Source organism: Delphinapterus leucas, chromosome 10, assembly GCF_059928025.1.
Source record: "Delphinapterus leucas isolate spDelLeu-1000000601 "Yukka" chromosome 10, BTC_Dleu_Yukka2, whole genome shotgun sequence".
Lineage (NCBI taxonomy): Eukaryota > Metazoa > Chordata > Mammalia > Artiodactyla > Monodontidae > Delphinapterus > Delphinapterus leucas.
In genome coordinates this window covers 88,381,324-88,408,379 of record NC_143138.1, presented here as the reverse complement: position 1 = coordinate 88,408,379, position 27,056 = coordinate 88,381,324, and the positions used below count along the sequence as shown (strand labels likewise).

The 27,056-nt window shown below is 39.0% G+C and overlaps 1 pseudogene; it reads right to left on the bottom strand.

The window, feature by feature from the left end:
- On the bottom strand, positions 1-27,056 carry LOC111174150 (AN1-type zinc finger protein 6 pseudogene; annotated as a pseudogene).

The window sequence follows — 27,056 nt, the reverse complement described above, 5'->3', positions numbered from 1 at the left end:
CAATGAGAAGAGAAATAGTGCTGCAGAGAAAAGCTATATATACATACACAATGAGAAAATAAACTGCAAGATTAACGCATGCATGTTTAATACTGGAAAAATCACAGCCGTCCAAAATTTCTCCACGTTTGTTATAAAAGCCCTCTGCACTCAACTAAAATTAAAATGATCTTAAAAGGATAATACTTGTAAAGTTTACTTAAGTCTTTTCAGCCACAGAAACTGCAATGTAAATAAATGTTCAGAGTCATTTTCAAAACAGAAACAAAAATCTATTCTCCTGATGACATGCATGATTAAAAGGTCTATGCAAAAACATTGCTCTACATTCCCAATGACTAGGAAAAAAAACCTCAAGTCAATTTTTGGTTTGCAGATGGTCAAAGGATTTTGTATTCCAGCAGGAGTTCAAATCTTCTGCATCTTTTCACCAACAACTACTGGATTTTCTTTTCTGATTTTCTCTGCAGCATCAGCTTTGTAATTGTAAGAGCAGTTGTGTACATGTGAGTAACGGTGTACACCACAGTACGCATTTCCACACCGGCCTTCAAACCCAGTAAGTCCCACTTTCTTCCTGCACATGAAACAGCGATTCTTTTTTTGTTTTGGTTTTTCAAGAGACGTACTTTGCTCTTCAGATGACTGCTCTGCGGTTTCTGATCCTGAAGCTTGCAGGTCTTCTCTTGCAGGTATTGCTTTGTTCACAGATGTGCTGTCCACTTGGGAAGATGCTACAGATTCTGATAAGAGTGACTGATTTGGTACAGGGCTTGGCTGCGTAGATGAAGATGTAGAATCTAATGCCAACTGAGCTTCTGGGACACTGCCATCTGTGCCCTGAACTGGTAAAGACTCAGACTACTGACAGAAGGTGCAGGTGGGCTTATTCTACCATTACTACTATTCTGTCTCTGAAGATGTTCTTTATAACATATTGAACACATGCCATTTGTACGAGGGTTTCCATAAAATCCGCAGCCAGTGGAACAAAGTATAGGCACTTGGCTCTGGTTAGTTTCTTGAGCTATGTTCCTCTGTTGCACACTCTGATGAAAGTATACGGACTTTGGATTAGGGTTCCTACTGCAGTGAGGATGCTTTGTAGTTCTCTCTCTCTATAGCAGTCCCCACTTCCCTATGTCAGGTTGTCTTTCCTGCTGTTGCTTGGGCTGGCGGCGGCTCTCTCCGCCTGACGTGCTGCCCGCTGCCGCCGGTCGCCGCTGGTGAATGAGGACAGGTGAGGCCACCGAACTGCTGCTCGCTCGGGCCCGGCCGCCGCCTCCAGCCCCTCCGCCTGCTGTTTATTAAACTTTTCTGTTTGGTTGTTTGGCCTGTGCCGCGACCGCGGGGGAGAGCACCGGGAATGGCTGGCACCCGGCGCTGACCTGATTATTGGGTTTTAAATGCTCAATTATTCTTCAAGGGCTACTTGTAAAATACACAGGATGACAGTATTAAACCTCAAAGGGTAGTTCATTAATTCTTCCAGAGTTTCAGATACTGGTCTTGGGACAAGATGTCTCGTCTCCAGGAGGTTACATGCAAGTTATAAAGCAAAGGAAAGGACTACAGAGTAATTTGAGGATGAGAACGATATTGTAGAATATATGCTCAAGTAGTTGTGAGAACTAAGGTAATGTTTATAGAGCTTTTAACAAAATACTGGGCACATGTCAGGCACTCGGCCTCTGCTGGTTGCAATCCTTATTCTCTCAAAACAAGATCCAAATGGCGGATAGCTCAAAATGTTGCCACAGTCAAAGCCTGTAATACTATTCAGAGAATGTTATTCAGAAAGATGTGAAATCTCAGACTAAAAGCTTCAGTGCTTCTGCCTTAATCAATAAGGCCTATTCATGACCTCATACTTGTTCCTCACAAATTATGGTAATTAAGTTGAAAACTGGGTCCCTTGGCCTGGTAGAGCTCGTTTGGCTACAGAGAAGGTTCTAGATGTTAGACTGAAGAACATGAGGGGCTGAGAGTTTTTAGAGAGGCTTGGGAGAGGGGAATGTGTTGAGCAAAAGAAAATCATGGGACTGTCATACAGAGTGAAGTAAGTCAGAAAGAGAAAAACAAATACCGTATGCTAACACATATATATAGAATCAAAAAAAAAAAGGTTCTGAAGAACCTAGGGGCAGGGCAGGAATAAAGACGCAGATGTAGAGAATGGACTTGAGGACATGGGGAGGGGGAAGGGTAAGCTGGAATGAAGTGAGAGAGTGGCATGGACATATATACACTACCAAACGTAAAACAGATAGCTAGTGGGAAGCAGCCCCATAGCACAGGGAGATCAGCTCGGTGCTTTGTGACCACCTAGAGGGGTGTGATAGGGAGGGTGGGAGGGAGATGCAAGAGGGAGGGGATATTGGGGTATATGTATATGTATAGCTCATTCACTTTGTTATAAAGCAGAAACTAACACAACACTGTAAAGCAATTATACTCCAATAAAGAAGAAAAGGAAATCATGGGAAGAGTGTCCAGAAGCCGCATTTCGAGAGCGGTACTTAGTTTAGTGTCCTTACTCAGAGCGGGTTACCTTCATCTGCCAGGACCACTGCCCGTGAGTGACAAAGTCCTGCTGGCCCTGGAAGTGTCAAAGGAGATTTCTTTGGCTACTGCTACCATGTGAAAAAAAAAAAGCTTTCTTACTTGCGAAATTAAGCACGTTTGTCTAAATTTGCAACACCTGACTAGGCCCTTTCTGTAGGAGAGAAAGCCATTCTCTCCTTGGGTTTTTCAGCTTCTATAAGAGGAGATGCTAAGGAATGCAGAATGGGGGGCAAAAAATTCTAGTTGCCTCCTGCCATAGCTCGGGAGATTCATTATGTAGTAATGAAATGATCTCAAAGAGAGAGAAAACGATAAATCTAGGCCAAGATTTCAGTTTAAAGAAAAGGCAAGGGGTAGAGTAAGCGCTAGGTATATTTTCCAATGTAATGCTAACTGAAAACATTTCACTTGTGTTCAGGGACATTCACCTTTCACTGAAAGGTCGTTCAATACCTTCAAAGAGAGTTTTCTTTAAAACGGCACGTACCCATACTTCTAGCCAGAGACTTAAGTTCTTTGGAGAGCTTTCTGCTGACAGCCTGTGTTGTTGAAAAGGCAGCTAGTGGCTACAGGTGTTGTGAAGGTAGATGAGCCCCAGCTGCTCAGGAGAGACGTGGGGACGTGGAACTAGGCAACTGGAAGGGACTTGCAGCAGACGGTGGTTTGCCTCGGGGAAGAGCTTCCAGATCTAAGCAACACGCCGGTGGAAGGAAATGATGCAAGCTGTGAGCTGAGCATCCAGGCTTGGTAAGTACACTTAAATTGTATTTTAGAAGGGATGGTAGAGGAGGATTTGGGGAAAGATGACGATGGTGTGCTTTGGAATCAGATAGCCTGTAATGCCTGAATCTGCCTCTCGCTTGCTTGGGGCTTTTGAGCAAAGTGCCTGAGCGCTCTAAATCCCTTTCCTCACCCATATAACGGAGGTGGGATATGCCTGCCTCTAGTGCGTGATAAATAAATGAAATAATACACAGAATGGGGTTATTGCTGTACGTGAGGAAGGAAGCCCTCACGGCTCCGAACTTAGTTTCAACTTTTCTCCCATCTCCAATATTGTAGGAATGAGAAGGCTAGCGCTAATTTTTCTTAATTCTTGAAATTTCATTCTGTTTATCATTTTCATTGACCGCATGTGTAGACTTGCTTATTGCTCAAGGTGAAAACTGACACAGAAAACGCCATATTGAACGGAGAGGCCCACTGTTTTTTCTTGGGCTTAAAAGGGAGGTCAAAAAGAAAAAGTCGGGCTTCCCTGGTTGCGCAGTGGTTGAGAGCCCGCCTGCCGATGCAGGGGACACGGGTTCGTGCCCCCCGTCTGGGAGAATCCCACATGCCGCGGAGCGGCTGAACCCGTGAGCCATGGCCGCTGGGCCTGCGCGTCCGGAGCCTGTGCTGCGCAACGGGAGAGGCCACAACAGTGAGAGGCCCGCGTACCGCAAAAAATAAATAAAAAGAAAAAGCCTTCTTTCCTTTACTCGTTCAGAAAAATTTCCCAAAATGGTCATATGTAAAGAATTATAGGTTTCTGCATCCTTAAGTGTTCGATTTCAATTATTTTGCTTAAAACTAAATGGTATTTCCAAGAGAAAAAAATGGCATCAAAAATATTTTCTCCCTCTTCTCAGATAGCATATTCCCATCTGAGTGTTTCAGTTGTTTTAAAGCCTTTCTATACAGATAATGGAAAAACTTGACTCTTAGATACCTTCACATTTTTATGAGTAAAACGTGTATGACATCCTGGAATACCTTCAGACTCATTCTTATTTATGACATGTTTTTGAGAATTTGAGTAAGACTCTAACATGAAAACAGAGTTTAATCATGACGTTGTGATTTTTAAGGCGAAAAGTACCTTAATTAAACATATTGATCTGGATTTTTTTTTCTTGGACAAATGTAAGATCACTTGTCACTTAATAAAAGAGTAGTCACTTTTCCAACAGCAGAAAAATCCCAGGAAGCTTTTCAGCCACTAAACTTGAGATAGAAAACCTTTGAGTGCCTTTCTATCAGCATCTACTACAGATTCTTTTCTTGGCTCTTCCTTGAAAATCCTGTGTTTCCTAGGCTGAAATAGACCCTGTACACAGCTGTTTGTGATTTATAGATGATCTTGGTGTTTAGAACTACCAGCAAGTCCCACAATTTTCTGTATTAGGACATCAGAGGTTACTCTCTAGATACTGCTGCCATGGCAGAGCATGGAGTATACATGGAAATAACTTATCCTGAGAATTATCTTTAAGTAAAGCTTCATAGAAGGCGGAGGAGTTTGTTTTCAGGTCTTCTTTCTGTATTAGAGGTTTTCAAACCAAAGTATCAGAATTGGGTTCCTGCCCAGCTGTCTTGAATCAGAGTCTTTCAGGATAAGGCAAGGAATCCACAGATTTTTGTCTAATGAGCTGATTAAAATGAGCCATCAGATTTGGTATCCAATGTTCTAAAGTACAAATGAGTAAAAAATATCTGAGGCAAGACAGAAACATTTCTTAATAAGACGATGTGTAAAGTAAAATCAGACATCATGATTAAGATCTATGAAACAATGAATCTGATTAAAGCACAGCCTTTTGGCCTTAAGAATTTATAAACTGTGAGATTTACATCAAAATGCTTTCTTAGTAGTATAAGAAGGATATTCACTGTTGTCTGTGAAAGAAAAACAAATGTTAACAACAATTTAAATGTCCACAGAAGGAGACAAATTAAATACGATATGATAAATGGATGCTGTGGGTTAGCATGCAGTACTTAAAAAGAAATCTGCAAGTAAAAAATATGCAAGACAGGTTGTTGCTTCATAACCTCCTCAGGAGCTTCCTGGGTGTAAAAGGAAACAGCCCCCCGTCCCGACCCCCGGTAAGCAGAGGGCAAGAGAGACCAAAGAAAAAGGCATACCCTTCCAGATTGCTAGGTGGCAGGTTTAATAAGCAAGAGAGCTCACTTAGAAGAACGCTTGTCTTGTGTGGCTGCAAGACGAGTAGATCTCCATACTCACCAGCCAAAGGTGAAATGTTTATATAGAGCCCCTAACTGGGTTTAGTAACATACCCAGTCCTATTTCAAGGCTGTTTCCTTGGTGCAGTTTCTAGGAGCAAGGAACGCAAGCTGAACACACATCCCAAGACAGTGGGGGTGGGATGGGAAGCCTCCAATGGCCTGGGTCCAGCCTGTAGTTCAACTGGCGATCGAGTCTTCTTGATGACCTCCTCCCACACAGGTTTTTGGTGTTACAGGCAAATATAAGATGAAAACATGAATGGTTCGAATTATGTGAAAATTTAAATGATATTTTTCATTGTTATACATTCATGTATAAAACCATAGGTCTGGAAGAGAAGGCACTAAATCAGTAATAGTGGTTACTTAGGGAATGAAGTGGCAGTATTGAGATTAGGAGTTGTGGTCAAAGATTTATTTAGCCTTATCCATGCTATTTCTGTTAAAATATTCACCTTAATTAAAATGTATTGCATACTTTATAATTTGCTTAGGTGTATATAAAAAACAAAGTGGCGTAGCTCTGTTGTAAAGTTACGGCAAACAAGCAATCCTCATGGGATATAACTATAAAGCATCTTATTTTTGTCTTATCACCTTGTTTTATGTTTTTTTCCACTTTTATTGAGATATAATTGATGTATAGTACTGTGTAAGTTAAAGGTGTACAGCATAACGGTTTGACTTACATATATCATGAAATGATGCCTGCACGTTTTGTTAACATTCATTATCTCATATAGATAAAAAACAAATAAAAAATATTTTCTTCTTACGGTGAGAACTCAGGATTTTCTCTCTTAACAACATTCATATACATCAAATGGCGTTGTTAACTGTTGCCATCATGTTGTATATTCCAACTCAGGAAGGCAGGCTGGACAGCTTGTCCTTCATATAGTCCTGTATGGGAAACATGTTACCGAACTAAACTTGGGTCCATCTGCCCTCATGTGGTAAAGCTAAACTACTAACACAGGGTTGTGGTGGAGGAAAGTGCAGCGTTTATTACAGGCGCCATACAAGGAGTCCAGGAAGCTCATGCTCTAAAAACCCAAAAGCCGCAGCAGATTTCAGGGAAGCATTTTTAAAGGCAAAATGAGGGAGGGAAGTCACAGGGTATGTGGTCAGCTCTGCACAAGTCTCTGATTGGTTGATGGTGAGGTAACAAGGGTGGTGTCACAGAGGTTAATATTATCAATCCTCAGGCTCCACTCTGGGGGCTATGTGCTCATGGTCATCAAGCAGTTAACTTCTTCCATTTGGTGGGGGCATTGGCATCTGAAAAACAACTCAGGGACTGTGCATCAGATACAGTTATCTGTGTACTTCAGGGAGGAGCTAAAGATTCTGTGGTTGACATATGGCTGATTTACTATTTAAATTCTTACCAGTTCTCCTGGCCCAACTGCTCTTTTTGTCACTACATGTTCACACCCTTTCAATCATTAATTCTTTTTTTTTTATATAATTTTAGCATCTTTATTGGAGTATAATTGCTTTACAATGATGTGTTAGTTTCTGCTTTATAAAAAAGTGAATCAGCTATACATATACATATATCCCCATATCTCCTCCCTCTTGCATCTCCCTCCCACACTCCCTATCCCACCCCTCTAGGTGGTCACAAAGCACCGAGCTGATCTCCCTGTGCTATGCGGCTGCTTCCCACTAGCTATCTATTTTACATTTGGTAATGTATATATGTCCACGCCACTCTCTTCGTCCCAGCTTACCCTTCCTACTCCCTGTGTTCTCAAGTCCATTCTCTACCTCTGCGTCTTTATTCCTGTCCTGACCCTAGGTTCTTCAGAACCTTTTTTTTTTTTTTTTAGATTCCATATATGTGTTAGCATACGGTATTTGTTTTTCTTTCTGACTTAACTTCACTCTGTATGACAGACTCTAGGTCCATCCACCTGACTACAAGTAACTCAATCTCATTTCTTTTTATGGCTGAGTAATATTCCATTGTATATATTGGCACATCTTCTTTATCCATTCATCTGTTGATGGACACTTAGGTTGCTTCCATGTCCTAGCTATTGTAAATAGAGCTGCAATGAACATTGTGGTACATGCTTCTTTTTGAATTCTGGCTTTCTCAGGGTATATGCCCAGTAGTGGGATTGCTGGGTCGTATGGTAGTTCTATTTTTAGTTTTTTAAGGAACCTCCATACTGTTCTCCATAGTGGCTGTATCAATTTACATTCCCACCCACAGTGCAAGAGCATTCCCTTTTCTCCACACTCTCCAGCATTTATTGTTTGTAGATTTTTTGATGATGGCCATTCTGACTGGTGTGAAGTGATACCTCATTGTAGTTTTGATTTGCATTTCTCTAATGATTAGTGATGTTGACCATCCTTTCATGTGTTTGTTGGCGATCTGTATATCTTCTTTGGAGAAATGTCTGTTTAGGCCTTTTGCCCATTTTTGGACTGGGTTTTTTGTTTTTTTGATATTGAGCTGCATGAGCTGCTTGTAAATTTTGGAGATTAATCCTTTGTCAGTTGCTTCATTTGCAAATATTTTCTCCCATTCTGAGGGTTGTCTTTTGGTCTTGTTTATGGTTTCCTTTGCTGTGTAAAAGCTTTTAAGTTTCATTAAGTCCCATTTGTTTATTTTTGTTTTTATTTCCATTTCTCTAGGAGGTGGGTCAAAACGGATCTTGCTGTGATTTACGTCAGAGTGTTCTGCCTATGTTTTCCTCTAAGAGTTTTATAGTGTCTGGCCTTACATTTAGGTCTTTAATCCATTTTGAGTTTATCTTTGTGTATGGTGTTAGGGAGTGTTCTAATTTCATTCTTTTACATGTAGTTGTCCAGTTTTCCCAGCACCACTTATTGAAGAGGCTGTCTTTTCTCCACTGTATATTTTTGCCTCCTTTATCAAAAATAAGGGGACCATATGTGCGTGGGTTTATCTCTGGGCTTTCTATCCTGTTCCATTGATCTATATTTCTGTTTTTGTGCCAGTACCATACTGTCTTGATTACTGTAGATTTGTAGTATAGTCTGAAGTCTGGGAGCCTGATTCCTCTAGCTCCATTTTTCTTTCTCAAGATTGCTTTTCAGTCATTAATTCTTCAGCCATGCTTTTGTGAGTCAGGGGGCCTGGGAGACTACAGCTTTTCTACAAATAAGAGGCAAGCAGAGGACATAGTGGGAGGGCTCTGTCCTGGGAAGGCACCATAGGGTCCTACTCAGTCACACACATATCAATCCAGTGTGTCCTCAAAATACAGATGACACACAAAGTGATCTCCTTGAAGCCTCAAACTGAAATAAAGAGGAAGAAATCATTCTCTTCCCAATTCAGGGAAATGAGTGTTTGTGATAATAAGACCCATAAGCCTCATCAAAAATCTTTTAATAACTTTGTATGGAGTGTATTCTATATAAATATTGCGTTATTATGTATACCTGAAACTTATATTGTAAGTCTTCTATACTTCAGTAAAATTAAGTAATTAATTTTAAAAAATCTTTCTCTATTTCCTCACCCATAAATTTCTTATGCTTTTTTAGCATGAGTCAGGGGTTTGACTCATAAAACCTGTTTTGCCCCATGCTGGGCTTTTTAAATTATTAATTTAATTTTTTCTTTTTTTCTTTTTTTTTTTTTTTGCGGTACGCGGGCCTCTCACTGCTGTGGCCTCTCCCGTTGCGGAGCACAGGCTCCGGACGCACAGGCTCAGTGGCCATGGCTCACGGGCCCAGCTGCTCCGCAGCATGTGGGATCTTCCCAGACCGGGGCACAATCCTGTGTCCCCTGCATCAGCAGGCGGACCCTCAACCACTGCGCCACCAGGGAAGCCCCCTAATTTTTTTTTTTTTTGAAGTACAGTTTGCAAGTCTTACTTGGGGGTTGAGCTCCACACTCAAAAATGTGGACTCTGGTGTCCTCAGGCCTCATCTCAGATTTATGTTTCAGATTCAGTTACCATAGCATTGTCTTCTCAGGGGCGGCCTGAGCGTGTTTTCTTTTATGGGCCCATAGGCATGGCAGTGGGTGAAATAACGCTAATCCATGCAAGAGTCTTAAGGGACAAAATATCAGTACTTCGTTCTCCCCAGTCCTTAGAGCCAGCAAGTTGGACTTCAAATGTAGGTTTTCTTCGTTGATTCACATAGACAAATGCTTGAGGATATAAGTGGAAAGTTTACCTTTTCTAATCTTAAATCATTCTTGGAGCCAAATAAAACAGGACAAGGATGGGCTCAGAATTTGAATAATACAATAAAGCACAGGACTAATTTGCATACGTAGGTGAAGGACGGGGGCTACGAATGGAGGAGTTACTTAGGGAGAGATTGGGTGATTAATCAGAAGTGGTCAGAGGAGTTTCTGAAATGCTTGCTTGGGAGGAGACCCTGAAATCAAATTAAGGTTACTAGCTAGAGCCTGAGGGAAAGCTGTATTTCATAAAATCTTGTTGTTGTATATATATCTTTCTGTTTCATTTTTCTTTTTTCTAAAGAATATATATAAAATATAATTGTTTAATATGTATGGTGTATATAGATCATGTATACATTATAAAATAGGCATATTCTTTATATTCCTTAACTTTTTAAAAAATATTTATTTATTTGGTTGTTCTGGGTTTTAGTTGTGACAGGCAGGCTCCTTAGTTGTGGCTCCAGGGTTCCTTAGTTTCAGCTTGCCACCTCCTTAGTTGCAGCACATGGGCTCCTTAGTTGTGGCAGGTGGGCTCCTTAGTTGTGGCATGCATGTGAGATCTAGTTCACTGACCAGGGATCAAACCTGGGCCCCCTGCATTGGGAGCTCAATGTCCCATCCACTGAGCCACCGGGGAAGCCCCTATATTCCTTAACTTTTTAAACTTTAATCTCTAAAAATGTGGAATAATGTAAAACAAGCATACTTGAAAAAGAAAAGAGAATATTGAAAACTGAACATAGAAATTATAATGAAATTTAAACAAAGTTTTTAACTATGGGAGTGTATAATAATTAGTGTTATATGAATGTCAAAGCAGAGAAATGTATTTGACTATAGGGTAAGAAAGGAAATAAACTGTAAAAGTCTTAAATAAAAATAAATATTCCAGGAATGGAAATGCTTTTGTCAGGTATCTGTGTTTACAATAATGTGTTTATACTCCTAGCAATGTTAATTTGAAAAGATGCTTTAAATTTGAGTTGTCAGTGTAAAAATATCACTTGGTTTACGAGACAATCGACTGTCAAATACATTGCATAGATATGCTGGATGTTTTATAGCTTTGTCATCTAGACACTAATTTTATCCTTAAGAATTATTGGAAATCAAATGTAGATAGTTTACCTGAAAAGGGTAAACTTGTCTATTTATTGTGAGAATAGAAAAGTTGAAACCATCTGTCAGGCAGTGGCACTTAGGAATTAACTTCAGACAATCAAAGATGAAGTTTTGGATGAGAGCATGCATTAATCTGACAGCTTTATGTCTAAAATAAATAACAATATGATATGATTTGGTGGAGTGGGATAGGTTTGTAAATAGTCAAACATTAAGAAACTAAATTTTCTTGTTTTACGGTCATATGGGTTTTTCTGTTTCCTTCTGAAAACTTTTTTCAGTTATGCATCTATATACTAAGATGTGTATAATTAATTATTTATTTGATGAATTGTGCTTTCAGTGTTTCCCTACTGTCTCATAAAAGCATCTGACACTGATTGGTTTTGCACTGTTTCATTTACTCAGAAGTTAGGTATATAGTTAACTCTTGAAAAGTGTTCTATAAATACCATCTATTAAAGAAGTTATCACAGCATATTTTTATCATTGGTTTGCTGGTCTCTCCACTCAAAAGACAGTAACTGAGTCTAGGGCAGGGAACGTGTTTTATCTGTCTTTGTATCTCTGGCATAGAGGCATTCTGCTTGGTAATTGGTAGACAATCAGTAAATCAAATAATTAATGAAATAAATTAATAAATGAGAGTTCTGGAGCCTTCTCTCCCATCTTGCAGTCAGATGTAATCCTCTCATTCCTGTTGCTTCCTATGCCAGTCTCTCATAACTGACACTTCTGCATGAATCATGGGAAGAGACACGAAATGTCTTTTCTCTTAATTAAGTGAACATTCCACAGTCTCTCCATTCTCCAGCAAGAGACAGAAGTTAAACCAAGATTCATAAATGATTAAGCACAGCAGTAAAATCTGCAGTGTTTTTTTTTTTTTCTGTAAGCCTAGCAGACGACTTGCTGAAATATTCTTATTTCTATGGCCTGTTGAGATAAGAGATTCAAGATTCCCTAATCTGCAAGATGAGAATAATGGTCATAGCGTTTCCATAAAGTTGTTGAAGTGATTAACATAGAATACACATAAAACACGGTACATAGTCTGGAATTGTTAGGAGTGCACTAAATATCGATAGTTGTCATTTACCGAGGCCTGACATTTTGATAGAGGAGTGCTTCAGATCAGGCTCCTATTGAATTTGGGGACAGAAAGTCAGTAACGTAAACAAAATCGTTCTGTTCTTAAGCTGTGTTGTGCTTTTTCAGCATAAACAAAGAAAGGGATTTCGAAATTTTATTACTATAATATTTTCCCTCCCTTGTCTCTACGTTTAATCTCCATTTATAATTACGACATTTTCAAGAAATCCCTAATAAGGACTTGAGGCTTTAATTATAAAGCATCTAGTGTTGTGTGCATGTGCTTTACATATATTGTCATTATTTTATCCTTGGATCTGCAGAACTTTCATCTGTAACATGTGTCTCATTCAGTAATTAATGTCTGATTATCTATTGTAAACAAAAAATCAATCAATCTAAGAAATGGAAAATTTTATTTGAGCAAAATTTGAGGATTATAACCCCAGAAGAGCATCTCAGAAAGCTCTGAGAACTGTTCCACCAGTTAGAAATCAAGGCACAGTTATGTAAGATTTTTTGAGGTAGAGGGCTGTACGTCAAATGATGTATTATTGACAGTTTACATAATCCAGATCTAAGTGTCAACCTGGTGGGTCACATGACCCCTTACAAGATCAAGAAGGAATGTTATCTCTTTAAGGAGTTGTCTTGATGCTGGAAGAACATTGCTCTTTATGGGTGACAAGGTATTCCTGCTGATGGGGGAGGTTTGGTTGGTGCATAATGCAGATACACAGTGCACAGTAAGGGGGAGAGAGGAGGCCAAAGGGCAGAGAAGAATTTATGTTTAAATTTTTCTTGTCTTGCCATAAAATAGAAATTTTATTTCACACTATTCTGAGTGGGCCTTCATCCTAGGCACTGGGATATAGCAGTTAGCAAGAAAAGCAATACCTGTGTTCTCATGGAGCCTCCATTTTGTAAGCAGTAATAGGCATTAGACAAGTGATCAAAAAATGAACTGAATAGCTACAGACTGAGAAGAAAATAAAGTGAGAGAACTAATAATGGCACTGGTAGGAAAGGGGGCCTTACAGAATGAGAAGTTAGGGGAAGGAGGAGATTTCAGCCAAGAGCTAAAGGATGAGAGTTTTCTCTCCGTAAAAGGAGTTCAGACTGTTGTCGAATCCAAGTTTATGTGCCCGATTACAGTGCGGCCAAAGAAAGCAAAATGTCAGAGTTTGAAGGGAAACGGTTTATTGCAAAGGCCAAGCAAGAAGAAAGGGCAGCTCATGCTCAAAAAGGCCAAACTTCCCTATGGTTTTGGGGGAAAAGTTTTTATAGGCAAAATTTAGGGGGAGGATGCAGGGCATGTGACCTTCCTGACTCGTTGGTGAGGAGGTAACAGGGTGGTGTTCCAGGAATCTAGTCATCAGCCTTCTGGTTCCACGCAGTCTAGGGTCCAGTGATTTTGCTCAGCCTGAAGTTACCAACCTCCACCTGGGTGGGGCGGGGGCCCTAATTCCTATAGAAGAGCTCATAGATCTGTACCAGATTATGTGTATCCCTTGAGGAGGAATGAGGACCCTGCTTTATCACTGCATTATTATTTCTTGACTGCTTCTCCTTTGCTTCTGTATTCCCTCCTTTCCCAAATTTGTGCCTGAATCTGCCCTTTGGCACTCGGGTGGTTTAGGAGGCTGAAGTCTTTTTCCTACAGATAAACAGGGGACATGGAGAGGCTTTTGTACCCAGGAGGACCCCGCAGTACCCTGCTTGGTTTCAATCCCCCATTTTCTTTTATACCTCTCAATCTGGAGGGGAAAAGGTGTTAGACAAGAAAGGGAATAATGTTTTGGATAGACAGGTTTATCATAAACTGGGCAGAGGCACTTGGTTTTAGGGGGACTTGGTTTCACAAATATTATCTTTCCAAACAGAAATCATTAAGTCAAAGGCTTTGAGGCAAGAAGAGAGTCTGGAGAAGAGAAAATGGTATCAGATGAAGTGGAAAACATCTTGTTGACTTCTAGGTCATGATAAGAAAGTTGGATTTCATAGGCAGTACAATGGGAAGCAATTTAATGTTTAAGCAGAAGAGTGGCATGATCTAAATAGTTTTTGAAAAAAATCAAACTGGCCGCTGTGCATTAAATGGATTACAGTGGGGAGGCCAGTTTGGAGGTTAGTGTGATTGTGACAATGAGAACGTCTGGTGCGTGGGCTGGAGTAGCAAAAGGAACGGTGATTGAGAAGAACGGGAACACTTGTGAGATTCTGGGGGCAAGATCAGTATTAGTAGTAGTGGATTCAATAGGGGAGGATATGGGAAACTAGAAATAAAGGATGACTTCTTACTTTGTTTTTGTTTTGCTTTTGCTTGATCACCCGAAGTAAAACTCATAGGCCGTCTCATTTTAGATCTTTAAAAAAGTCTCTGCAGGAGAATACATGAGGATATTTTTCCTTTAATGTGTACTAGGTCCTCACATTTATACCACATGTTATAAATGTTGTTTTCTCTTTAGGTAGATTGTAGATCATTGTCAACAAAAATCAAGAAATCCGTCCTACCCTTATGCCAAGTTCATACTTTTGGTCTGAAGTTTATTTATCAAATTAACACACCTGCAAAGCTTAACTTTGTAAATCGAGTTTATTTTGAAAGGTAGTGTTGAATTATTTTCCAAATAAAGCAGCTTAAAAAAATTCAGATGTGGTCCTGTATGCACAGTGCTCTGAGTATGGTAGGATTTTTTTTTTTAGCATACTAATGTTTATTTGGAGATGTATAAAAAATATGCAGTAGTACAAACTTTAAAGATTTTTCAGATCCCTGCTAAGTTTTTTTTAGACCCTTTTTTTCTAGAAAACAATAGGTTCGATCAAATTTATCCTAATATTTCAATAGCTAAGATACCACTCACAGAAATATTTTAGACATTTGATATCACAGAATGAGTAAAATGGGAGGAAGAGCTTTATATGCCTAAGACTGTCTCTGTCTATAGGGGAGTTGGTTCTCCAATTTTTAGCAAAAAGTCTACACTGGCAAATTGTTGAACCACCATTAATATAAAAAATTTGGTCAATCCTTGACATCTTTAATGCATACTTGATAAGAAATATATCCATAACATTGATATTTTAGCAATAGTTTTATCTGATGGTGTATAGAAAGGAGGCCAAGATTATATTGTACTACATTCAGTTTTAACTTTACTGAATACCACAAAATTTCCCCAGCCAGCATTACAATAGAAGTCAGCTTGTTGCCCTTTTACTTCTGTATAACACAATATCAAAAACATTTTATCTGCCAATATGTGATTCTGGTGACCTTTGACATTTTTGAGCATATATTCTCATGCATCATTAGAGGCTTCATGCCAAACCAATAGCACACTTCTCTGTTGTTTTCAAATGCCTCCTATATCATAAGGTTAATGATCAATAAAATGCACTGACATGTTCTTTTTGCTGCCATACCTCATTATTTCTCTTTTCACTCAATCTCCACATGCTTTTAATAGTTCCTGAGTAGCTTTTGTTTTTTCATTTAATGAAGAGTAACTTAATGTTCCATTTTCTCTTTATAAAATAGCACTCTCTCTGATGGGATTCTATCCATGGGGACCAGTTGTATTCAAGATGCCTTTCCTTTGACGTAGGACAGTGTTTAACTCATCATTTGACAGTTGTGTGCCTTTAAAAATTAAAAGTCTGTGTGAGACAATTTGTATGAGTTTGCACGAGGTTATAGAATTCACGTAAATGCTGTATGGCTTAGGGGACTAGGAACTAGCGTTGGATCCTAAAAAGTGATCTAAAACAAGCCTCAGCGAACAGGACCATTAGGTGAAATCTGGCCCACAGCTTGTTTTTGTAAATAAAGTTTTACTGGAACACATCCATTCCTGTGCGTTTACTTATTGCCTTTGGAGGCTTTCATACTACAATGGCAGAGTCGAGAAGTTACAGCAAAGACCACGTGGCCCTCAAAGTTGAAAATATCATCTGGCCCTTTACAGAAAAAAAAGATTGCTGATTCCTGATCTAAATAAAATTAAACCTGTTTCTTTTGGAAGCTACACAAACCAGAAGGTTAAGTTTTGATTTCAAACCTGAAGATAACATCACACATATTACAAATAGGGATTCACTTGGCCAAATTCTTCCTTTTTTATTTTTACCATACACTAGGAAGGTTGTCAGAAATTATGGTAGGTCATTTAAACAGTAGCTTCAGGTGTTTCTGAAGTTAATAACTAAGGGCTTTCCAAAATCTGAGCACATAAAATAAATCTTATATAATATTTAAAATGTATATAACTTGGTGTTTTTGAGGATACATCCTGTACTTTGAGTTTATTAATATTTACAATCATAGATCACTTAATTGTTGAAATATAACTAGTGTCTATCTCTTTTTTTAAAAAAAGAAAGCAACGTTTATTTGAATTTTAACTCATTTGCTCAACAGAATTTGACCGCCTTTTGTAAGCTAGGTGCCACTCTAGGTGCTGGGAAACACACCCAGTGAACAAAGCAAAAAAAAAAAAAAAAAATTCCTGCCCTTGTGGAGTTTACACTCTTGCGAGATTTTATGACAGGAAGTACAATGATTAAGCCTAATACTGCTTTTGTTCTTTTAAAATCCCGAGACTTGGCTACATCAGAGTATTTTTTTCTTGGTGTTCTAGTAAAAGAGCATTGTGTTGGTTAGAGAAATACCTTGATCCCAAATAATGGATCCACCTTTGTTTAGATATTGATATTTCACCTTTATTCATCTCAGACACTTTAAGGATCTTTTGAGAGCACTGGTCCTTTCCCCAGGAGGGAACAATCCATTTAGGCCTTTAAATCATAATTTTATACATAATTTCCAAAAGCACAAGGACCATCTCTAGTCCATCCACAGAGCTAAAAGCTATTAACCTAGACCAGCTATTAGATAAGTTAATAGGATTAAGGATAATGTGCTATTAGATATTTATAGAACTATTTTAAATATATAAATCTATTATACGTTTTATTCATTCAGTGATTGATTTACTCCACACATGTTTTACTAAATACTAATGCTCTTAGGTGCCAGACACTGTGCCAGGCAACACTATTATTCTCAAAACTTTTTTTTTATATGATTGGTTTTATGACATAACCTGTATGTTAAGTAATCAATGGAGCATTGTGACTGAACCAACTTTTTTTTTTTTTTGGCTGCGTTTGGTCTTTGTTGCTGTACTCAGGCTTTCTCTAGTTGTGGCGAGCAGGGGCTACTACTGTTCCTTGCGGTGTGTGGGCTTCTCATTGCGGTGGCTTCTCTTGTTGTGGAGCACAGGCTCTAGGCATGCGGGCTTCAGTAGTTGTGGCTCGCGGGCTCTAGAGCGCAGGCTCAGTAGCTGTGGCTCACGGGCTTAGTTGCTCTGTGGCATGTGGGATCTTCCCGGACCAGGGCTCGAACCTTTGTCCCCTGCGTTGGCAGGTGGATTCTTAACCACTGCGCCACCAGGGAAGTCCCTGAGCCAAATTTTATATAAAGTTTACAAGCAAACATTTGTGCATTTACTAAGCATCACCCCTTCTAGTTTCTATCAGGACTTAACTAAACAAGAGGAAATTTGCTTCTTATATTTATCAGGACTGAAACAAGAGGATTTGGCTATGTAATTGTTAGAAACCTATATTTCATACAAAATAAGTAGAAATAAAAATAAACTGTGGGGTTACTTTTGTTGCATTCCAGTGTGTTTCCTTTGTGGAGTGCAAGATTATACATAAGACGAAAAGAAGCAGCTTCATTCACTGAATTCCAAAAGACAAGTCGTTGAACCCCTTGTATGTCTGTCAAGTATCTGTAATAATTTGAAACACCGTATTAAATATTGCATATTTTAATTAACATAGTTTAATTTTTCCAAGTGGCATTGGTAAGTTTTAATGTAATAAGCATTACCAACTTTAGATCAGGTCTTGTGAGAGCAGGTGACACCAGAATTATAAGTAGAGAGTTGTCTGCTGTGAAATTATGCATTGATTTAAAATCAACACACTCAAGGATCTTATGGTTACAAATGAGATTTTAGTCCCAGAACAGCCTCTTTGTGACTTAATCTTTACGTACATGTATTATTCTTATCCATGATTAAGTACTATAGGAAATACAAAACTTTCCTTTCGAGGTTACTAACTTCTTGCAACTGTAGTCCAGAGAGATTGTCACTTACCAAGTGATACAGTTTTTTAGTATAGAAACTAGCATAGAATGCAAGTCTCCGTGTGAGCCTGTCAATAAATCATTATCGCTTAAAATATAGAAAGAAAATTATTGAGCTTCAATAAAAAGAAGATCCATTAACAAGGGGAAGATTAAGATATGTTAAATTTCTTCTTTAAATTTAGTTATGAGATAATCCATGTCATCTATAATAGTTTTTCCCCAGATGAATTTTAGCAAGGCATATCATTGAACTCTAAAGTTTAAATAACTGAATGGATAATGAAAAACTTACCCTATGGTTCCATTTCTAGTAATGTATTAGCAGATAAGGATCTAGCACCAATCTTTCCTCTGAAAACAGCAAACAAAATGGAAAAGAAAAGAGATGCATATGTAGTCTAACAAGAAAGTAAAGAAATTCGGGCTTCCCTGGTGGCACAGTGGTTGAGAGTCCGCCTGCCGATGCAGGGGACATGGGTTCGTGCCCCGGTCCGGGAAGATCCCACATTCCGCGGAGCGGCTGGGCCCGTGAGCCATGGCCGCTGAGCCTGCACGTCCGGAGCCTGTGCTCCGCAACGGGAGAGGCCACAACAGTGAGAGGCCCACGTACCGCAAAAAAAAAAAAAAAAAAAAAAAGAAAGTAAAGAATTTAGAGCAATAGCTAAATGAAGGCAAGAGCCTGAGAATAATTGGAACACTGCAGCCCGCTTTCACCTTGAGGGCACGTGGGAATCTCAGTTTTACCGAGTACCATTTCTTGGTATTTCACAGGACTGGGGAAGGTGCTACTATGGAAGAAAAAAAAAAAAAATTCCTAAGGCTGAGCCAAAATGAGAAAACCAAAGCAGGGATCCTCTTTTCTTATAGCTGGAACTCAAAAGTGCTATACTCTCCATCTAAAGGTGAATTAGAAAGAACTGTGAATTCACATGAAAATAGGGAGATTGCCTATAACCAGAAGCTGATATTTGAACAAGTCTGTGACATAAATTCATACTATGTGGTCAGTCCCAAAACACTTCAAGCCAGAAATTTAGATATGTGTTTCTCATGTAGGAGTACATTTAAGACCTGTGGCAGGACCAGATGACAAAATCCTCCCAGGAGGTACCCACCTGCGTCTCATGGCTCAAAGAAGTTTCGTATGTAATTTTACAAACAAAATGAGCAGAAAGCAGTTAAAAATCGATAAACACATAAGGAAATAAGGCACCATGAGTGAAAGCCGGTAGAAGTAAGAGAAACAACAATTAAACTCACCTTTCTTATAAAGTGTGTCAGTTTTCATCTTGGGATAAAAGTCATAACTCATTACCTTAGAAAACACTTGATTATCTTATAGCCATAAACATTTCTTCACTATTTTTTCCTTAGAATATGCAATGCTACTGTATACTGAAAAGGTAGTATTTATTGTAACATACTTATGGAAGGTTGGGAATGGTGCCACATCAGAGAGGCTACCATACCTGGGAGACTACTTTTCTTTCTTTTTAGGGAAGAAGTAAAAAGGCCAAAAACACGGGCTCAAAATCAGACTAAGATCTTTTACCGTGTACTACGTTTGCTCAAGGTCCCAACTAGCAGTGTATTTAAATTTGAACCTTTACGCTGTTCATTTGCAAAATAGCCTTACAGTATCCATATTCCCAATACCCATAATGAGTTGCCGTGAGAATTGAGACAAAACGTGTAGACAGTGTATCACAGTTCAGCATATTAATTCGTTGGTTCTTGTTAGCTGTATTATCTGTTCCTCCTTTTCCTGGGCCACTCCCACGAGACAGAGTAACTTGCTCTCCTGTACCCTACAGAGGAGAAGATCGCCTGTCCCCACCTTTATCAGGTTTAAGGCTCCTCAGTTTCCAGGTGGGTGAATTGGGCCTTTAATCCATGCCTTTGGGTCTCTGTTACATAATTACTCACTAGGTCTCAGGAAAATCTGAGGACTCATCTGAGACTCACCTGTCAGCTAGCGGTATAGTTTCACTGACTCGAGGAATCAGATACTAGAGCTTTTCAAGTGCTTCTTCATGACCCTCTCATAAAAGGGATTCAGTGGTACCTGCTTCGTGTCTGTGGCATTTTGGTTTCTGCATTCTCTGACAATGAGAACCCCGCTTTCATGGCCTTTGAAGTATTTACGTATTTGCTCACTCTGTGTGTGTAACTGAGGTAGAATTGCCACCATCACCTGCTAAAACTCCACCACCTCTCCTTTCCCTGTCCACGTCCCTGTGCCTTGTACTGAGCACTGTGCCCCCAAACACTACCTCACTGCATTCGCCCCCTGCGCAGATGCCTTCGTCACCCAGAATAGGCCCAACCAAGCCGCTTTCCCATGTGGATGACAACTTCAGTCTGCTCGGGTTCAGACACCCCTGTGATAGACCATCTTCTGGATGCCCTCTGAACCCCTCCTGGGCTGTAACTCCCCACACTAGGTAGCCCTCCCTACCCTGCTAGGACTCCGACACACTAGGCCGGGCTTCCTCCTCCAGCCCATCCCAGACTTGCTCATGAAGACCCCACCTTATCTCTGATATCTGGTCTCTGGTCACCCTTGTACCTCCCGTCCCCTGAACCCCTCTTGGACACTTAACCTTGCTCACTTCCGTCTAATGACTTTAGGCTCGAATTGTCTGAGGAGGGAATACCATGCTAAATTTAGTCATAAGGAAAGTTAGGCTTATCAGCTCCTCTTGGGAACAAAATAAAAGGGCTTTTGTATCTTGAATTCTAGAATATACCATCTTCTACTTGCTTAAGTCTCCCAAGTATTGTCCAAGTGTTGAAGCCTCCTTTGTCTCTGAGGATGCTAGTATAAGACAGAATTTACAAAAGTGAATACAAGATAATACACAGAGTTCATTTCCACAAATACATGTATATACCGCTCTCAAAGAATCCCAGATTTTTGAAAATTAATTTACATTTCCATGATGTATACAATTTCTTATTAGAAAGAACTGCAGGATAGAATTACAAGGTTGACTTAACAGGAACTGATATTTGAGATTTGCTAGCGGATTTATCTGAGAAATGGTTTATCTCATAACACTTTTCACTTTGTCAAACACCCTAAGATCTAAAGATTATGTGAATAATAAACACCTTGCTCACCATGTCCCTAGAATAAGCTTTTGAAGATGAAGCTCTTTAGAACTTAACTGGACAGTATTCTCCTGGGCGCTATAAGGAAGGACTTTTAAGACATTTCAATATGCTTGTTTTGGGACATAAAGATCATGACTGAGTGAGGGAGGGTGACCCCCAAGAAGAAGCTGAAATCACTGTGTGTCAGGTAAAATGAACAATGCCCTTTAGGCATATTTCTGGTGTTTTACATAATACAGAAAAAGTCAAACCATTCTTAACATGTCCTCCTAAGGTAAGAAGCAAATATAAGTAAAAATATTGTCTTCTCCCTCTCCCAACTTCTTCTGAGAACAACATTTTAAACTCGGCTATATTTCTATGAAATTTTCATTTGTAGCTAAGGCTGTTCAGTCCACGTATAGGAACTGTCAATATCCAGGATTTTAGTGAATTACACACTTCATCTCCTGGGTAGAAGAGAAACCATTTGCAAACCCTGTTCATTACATTACATAATTCCACATGAAATACCTAGAATAATTCTCTTTTTATTACTCAGAGCTCATTAAGGAAGACAGGTGCATTAAAACAATACACATACAGTGAGTGGTATGGTTTTCACCTTAAAATAAGTAGACACCTACTTGAAACCTTTTATACCATTGGTTTGGCATCCCCATTGGCTCACAAATATAAGTTAGGCTCTTAATCACTTTCACTCACGTACAAAAAAAACCCCAAAAAACTCTATTTGAATATTTCCTGACTGTTTTTGGAAACATAATTCCAGTGCTTTAATGTAAGTTTTCAGCAGCTTTGCTATATTTTATTTTGGCTCAAAAGAAGAAGATGGAGATTTTTCACATTCTCATATAAATATGATATCATAAGAAACAGTCCATAGGATTTATTAGAACTGCATAGGTGACACCTTTTCTAAATAATTTACAGTTGAAAAATGAACTGAATATCTGGGAGAGCTGATCATTTTTAAAGACATTTCACTGCAAGTAGACAAGTGGCTATAATTCTCAGTAGTTGCATTTAGTCTGAGAAGATGATTCTATCTTTGGAGACTCAGCTACATATGTCTCGAAACGCCAAAGATCATGCATGAAAGCTTTTTTGAGGGTGGTCTTTCAGATATTGGTATTTAATTCAAATCTTTAATTTCATTGAGACGTATGATGCCACGAATATTGCGAAATCTTACACAGATAAGAGTAATTCAGAAAATATCACTTTTTGTTGTCAAGAGCTCAGGTTGGAGATCACGTACCCTAAGATTCAAGTCTTAGAAATGCTACTTACCAGCTGGATGACCCTTGGGCTTTTGACTTGAGCATAAACTAACCTTCAACTTGTTTGACTGTAATTAACAAACAAACAGTATATTTATATGTTTATAATATAAAAGTAATATATATATCTATTTATAGACACAGGTAGATAAATATAGCCTGGACATAAACATAGATATAGATACATAAATATAGATATATCTTGCCTCTTAAAAGTGGTTAAGTTGTAATGCACTGTAAAGAATTTACCTTAATGGGTAGAAAATATAAAGCAATTTCTCAATAAAGTGTAGGTCTTATAAGTGATGAGGCAGAAGGCAGAGTGAGTTTGCCCAATCAGGGGTTAAAATAGATGGAAAATGATCCTCTGTGTTAAAGAAACATTTTTTACTAATCATGGCCAATTTAGCAATTTATATTAAGATACTCTTTTTCAAATGTGACTTTGGTATGAAGCTGTACTGTCCGTCAGTGGAGGGAGAGAATATCTCCCAGGCTGGCACAGGGAAAAGCAAGGTGTATATACAAGTTGAAAAGATGTAATGATTTTCTTTGTATTGTATGGATACCTTTTGGTGCCGAGGTAATATTCTGAGAATTTTGCTTATTGCTTCACGCTAAAAGGAAAGGTAGATTTCATAGATAGAACTCACTGGCTCTGCTGATGGCATCCGAGCACATTGGTGCAGGAATTGTTACAGAGCTGATTGTTGCTAGAATCAATACTATCTATCACAGGGTTTAATCCCATAGAAATCATTAACTAGGGTGCCAAGCAATTAGGGTGAAAAAGTAAAATATATAAAGAAGTCTCCAGAGCAAGACAGAGCTACTGTTTGCTTTGATTATTGATCCCCTTGAGCTTAACCTCCTCATCCAGCCTCCAGTCAGTTAGTCATCTGAGCAGAGCCAAATGGAAATCCTTTATGTTTATTTCTTTCGGTTTCAAGATGTAAACCATCAACCATACAGTCAAGTTTGCTATTATGTGGACACTCATGGATTGGAACCAGAAAACCATTAAAAAAATAAAGAAAGCAGTTCCTAGGCTAGCTCAAAGTCCTTCTCTGGGGATTCATGATCTCTTTGGTTCTGCCTCCCAGGCCTCTGAATCCAAAGCCTAAACTCTCCCCTATGCCGTACTGCTTCTACAGATGTTAATGACCAACGTGATTAAGTTTAATTTTTCTGAACCCCAGACTGCAATAGTGAGATCCACATACCTGTGCTCTCTCCTTGTGCATGCTGATAGGCATCGAGAAAAGCTGAAGGTGAACTGTTGATCTCCCCAGTCTCTGAACGTGGAGGAAGTGCCACCACCACTCATATCCTTATAATACCCTCTACTTCCATCACACCAAATAATCTTGATTATTTTACTTTCTGAATGTATATCAAATCTGTCTGTGTTTTTCCATGTTCACTACCATTATTTTATGTCAAGCCACCATCATGTCTGGCATGAAGTATTAATAACTACAAGGGTTGGTTGTTTCTCCCTGTTTTTCTTCTCCAATCTGGTCTCCACACTGTGGCCCAAGAGATCTCTTTAAAAACGGAAGGTGCTCATGACACATCTAATTCGTAAGTCTTCAGATCTTTTCTGTTCTTAAATTTTCAACAAGGTCACAAATACTGTAACCTTTTTGTTCTTCCCCCACCTCGCCCACCCTGGCCACGTAGCACCTTCTTTCTCTGCTACACAAAGTAGTTTCCCAAGTTAAGGCCTTCTCATGCTCTTCTTCTTGCCATATTATTCCCTAGTTCAAATCTGACCCACTCATATCTCCTCTCCTGGAAGCCTGTAATTTCCCTCATATTACATGTGTCATGAGGATAGGAGTTACATTTTGTTCATCTGTAGCCCTGGTACCCAGCCTAGTACCTGGTACAGGTGCTTAATGATTTGAGTAAAGGAGAGAGAAAGAAAAGAGAAGATGATAGATATTTTTAGACCATTCGCTTCACATTTAGGGAGCTTTTTATGAGGGACACGATTTGTTTCTCAAAGGACCAAATGGAGAAAAGCGAGTAAATTTGAACTGGAGTAATTTACACATGAAGAATTTAGCCAACACAGACAGGAGGAAAATCTGTTGAAGATTTGACTAAGACATTCCCCTGGATATCTGTATTAGTGCTGCTTTAGAACATCTTGAAACCCAATGATTGTATAAAAACATATGGTGATGATAAATTCTTATGCATTCATTATTATGTCATATAGTTATGTATGAGACGACTTTCAAATTATTGTTGACATTTTCATCTCGTTGAGTCGTTGAGATGGCCGTGTCCCAAATCTAAGATTCCTCATCCACTGTCAACACTGCAGCTCTCTAAAGGTACAGAGAATGCCCTGGAATTAGGTGCACTCCTATTAATGGTGGAGTCTCCCTCTTAGATTCCTTTCTGATCTTTGACACAGTTGGACAAGTCTGGATGATTTGAGAGCCTCAAGAATTCATAGAAACTTGGTAAAATTTTTCCATGGTAAAAAGCCATCATTACTGGAATGAGCATAAACCAACTTGTCAACTCTTTTCTTTAATCAAAAAGAATCCTTAGTAGGTCTCCCATTTCCCCATCTCTCTCCTGATAAGGTGGGGTGTGACTGGACAAAGGAGAAGTTCTGGTTCCTAATGTGTTCTGCTTTCTGCAACCAAAGGCGATGATCAATTGAAGAGGTTTGGGAGGTCCCCTGCTAGGCCAGTTATTAACGTCTGATTGCTAAGTTCATGGGTGGGCTGAAAGGAATAGTGTGGGTGGCGAGGGGAGGATCTCCTTGTTTCAATGGAGTGACTACCTGTACAAAAGTGTTTTTATATTTTGGCAACCAGTATAGATAGTGTTACCAGCAAAATACCACTTCTGGCCCAGGCTATCCCTAGTAATTATTTGATATAAAAAATTGTATTGGTAAAACGACTGATAAATGTTTGGGAAATTTTAGCTAAAAAAATTTTTTTTTCCTAGTGATAAATGGATAGTATCCTTTAGCTCAAGGGTTCTCAAAGCATCACCTTGGAACTCTTGGAATGTGTTAGAAATGCAAATTTTCCTTTTCCAACTCTGACAAACTTGGGCGGGGCCCAGCAATTTGTGTGTGTGTGTGTGTGTGTGTGTGTTTTTTTTAACATCTTTATTGGGGTATAATTGCTTTACAATGGTGTGTTACTTTCTGCTTTATAACAAAGTGAATCAGTTATACATATACATATGTTCCCGTATCTCTTCCCTTTTGTGTCTCCCTCCCTCCCACCCTTCCTCTGGATGAGTTAAAACACCCTCAGGGTTTGAGAATCACTGTGTTAGGTCATTAACACAGCCCACACTGTCAGAATATGGTCGTCTCTGGCCATTTTAAGCAGCTTGGTTGAGGACCTGTGTTAATGCAGACAGGTGTTTGTGAGATGCCCAGCTTCTGGGCAATGAGAGTGCTCAGTCACTAGCTAAGAGACTTATTCTTGAGCATCTGTCTCTCGGCAGGCAATTCAAATGCAGGTCTCCAGCAAATTACAAATTACTGTATGTCATAGACATTCATAGTTACTGACAGTTGTCAAAATCATAAAATTTAAACCTGTGAATGTCTGTGGTCTACTGTATTGACTGTAAAAGTGTTAAATTTAGAGTGGTGAAAATGGATTTTTAAAGGTGTAATAATGAATGGGATCTGGGATTACATTCATATTGAATTTTTTTAAGTAGGTAAAATGGTACTGCTGTATTTAAAGGCACTTTAGAAATCAGATGTTTATTCTACCTGGGAAGGACGTATCTATTAAAGAAAAAAAAACAAAACAGAAAAACCTCAGGGGCATTATATTGCCCTGAAAAAGTGCTTACTTGAAAAATTATACTTAGAGGGTAAAGATTAGATTCCAAATCCTTCTCAAAGAAAAAAATATCGTTTCCCAGGTCACTTTTGAATTCATTGAGAGTTCAGTCATCTCCCTATTCAGTAAGGGGTCCACGAGTCAAACCACCACATGAAGCAGAGAAACGTTCAGAGTATTTGGTGGAGATCCTTGCTCAAGCTCAAACCTTGTTTTGACATATTCTTATTACATATTCATTTCTCTTCTTGAAAAGTATATTCTAATTATATTTCATCCACTCTTTAGTTTGTGCATAGAAGTTATAGTTTAGCAATAGAGATAGAATGTTCAAGGCTAGATATCCAAACCTTTAATGGTTCACAAAAAAACAAACATTGACAAAGTACTGGATAAATATTCTCATCTCAAGGTATTAATCGCAGTTCCAAGTACACAATGGGTGTGAGAACTCTTGAGTATTTATTTAAAGAGCCTTCGTTCCTTTACGTGATTTTCTTTTCAATTATAAATATGTTCACCTCCACTGCTTTACGGTGAGGTGAATTTCTCTCTCCATGCTTCTGTCCACACAATGCCTTCTGAAGGGGAACAGAGGGCACTGCCTTCTCCACTTGTGCACAGATTCCATCTTTGCTTGTAACTGAAGTCTCGATTCCAGTCCTGACTGTAGCCAT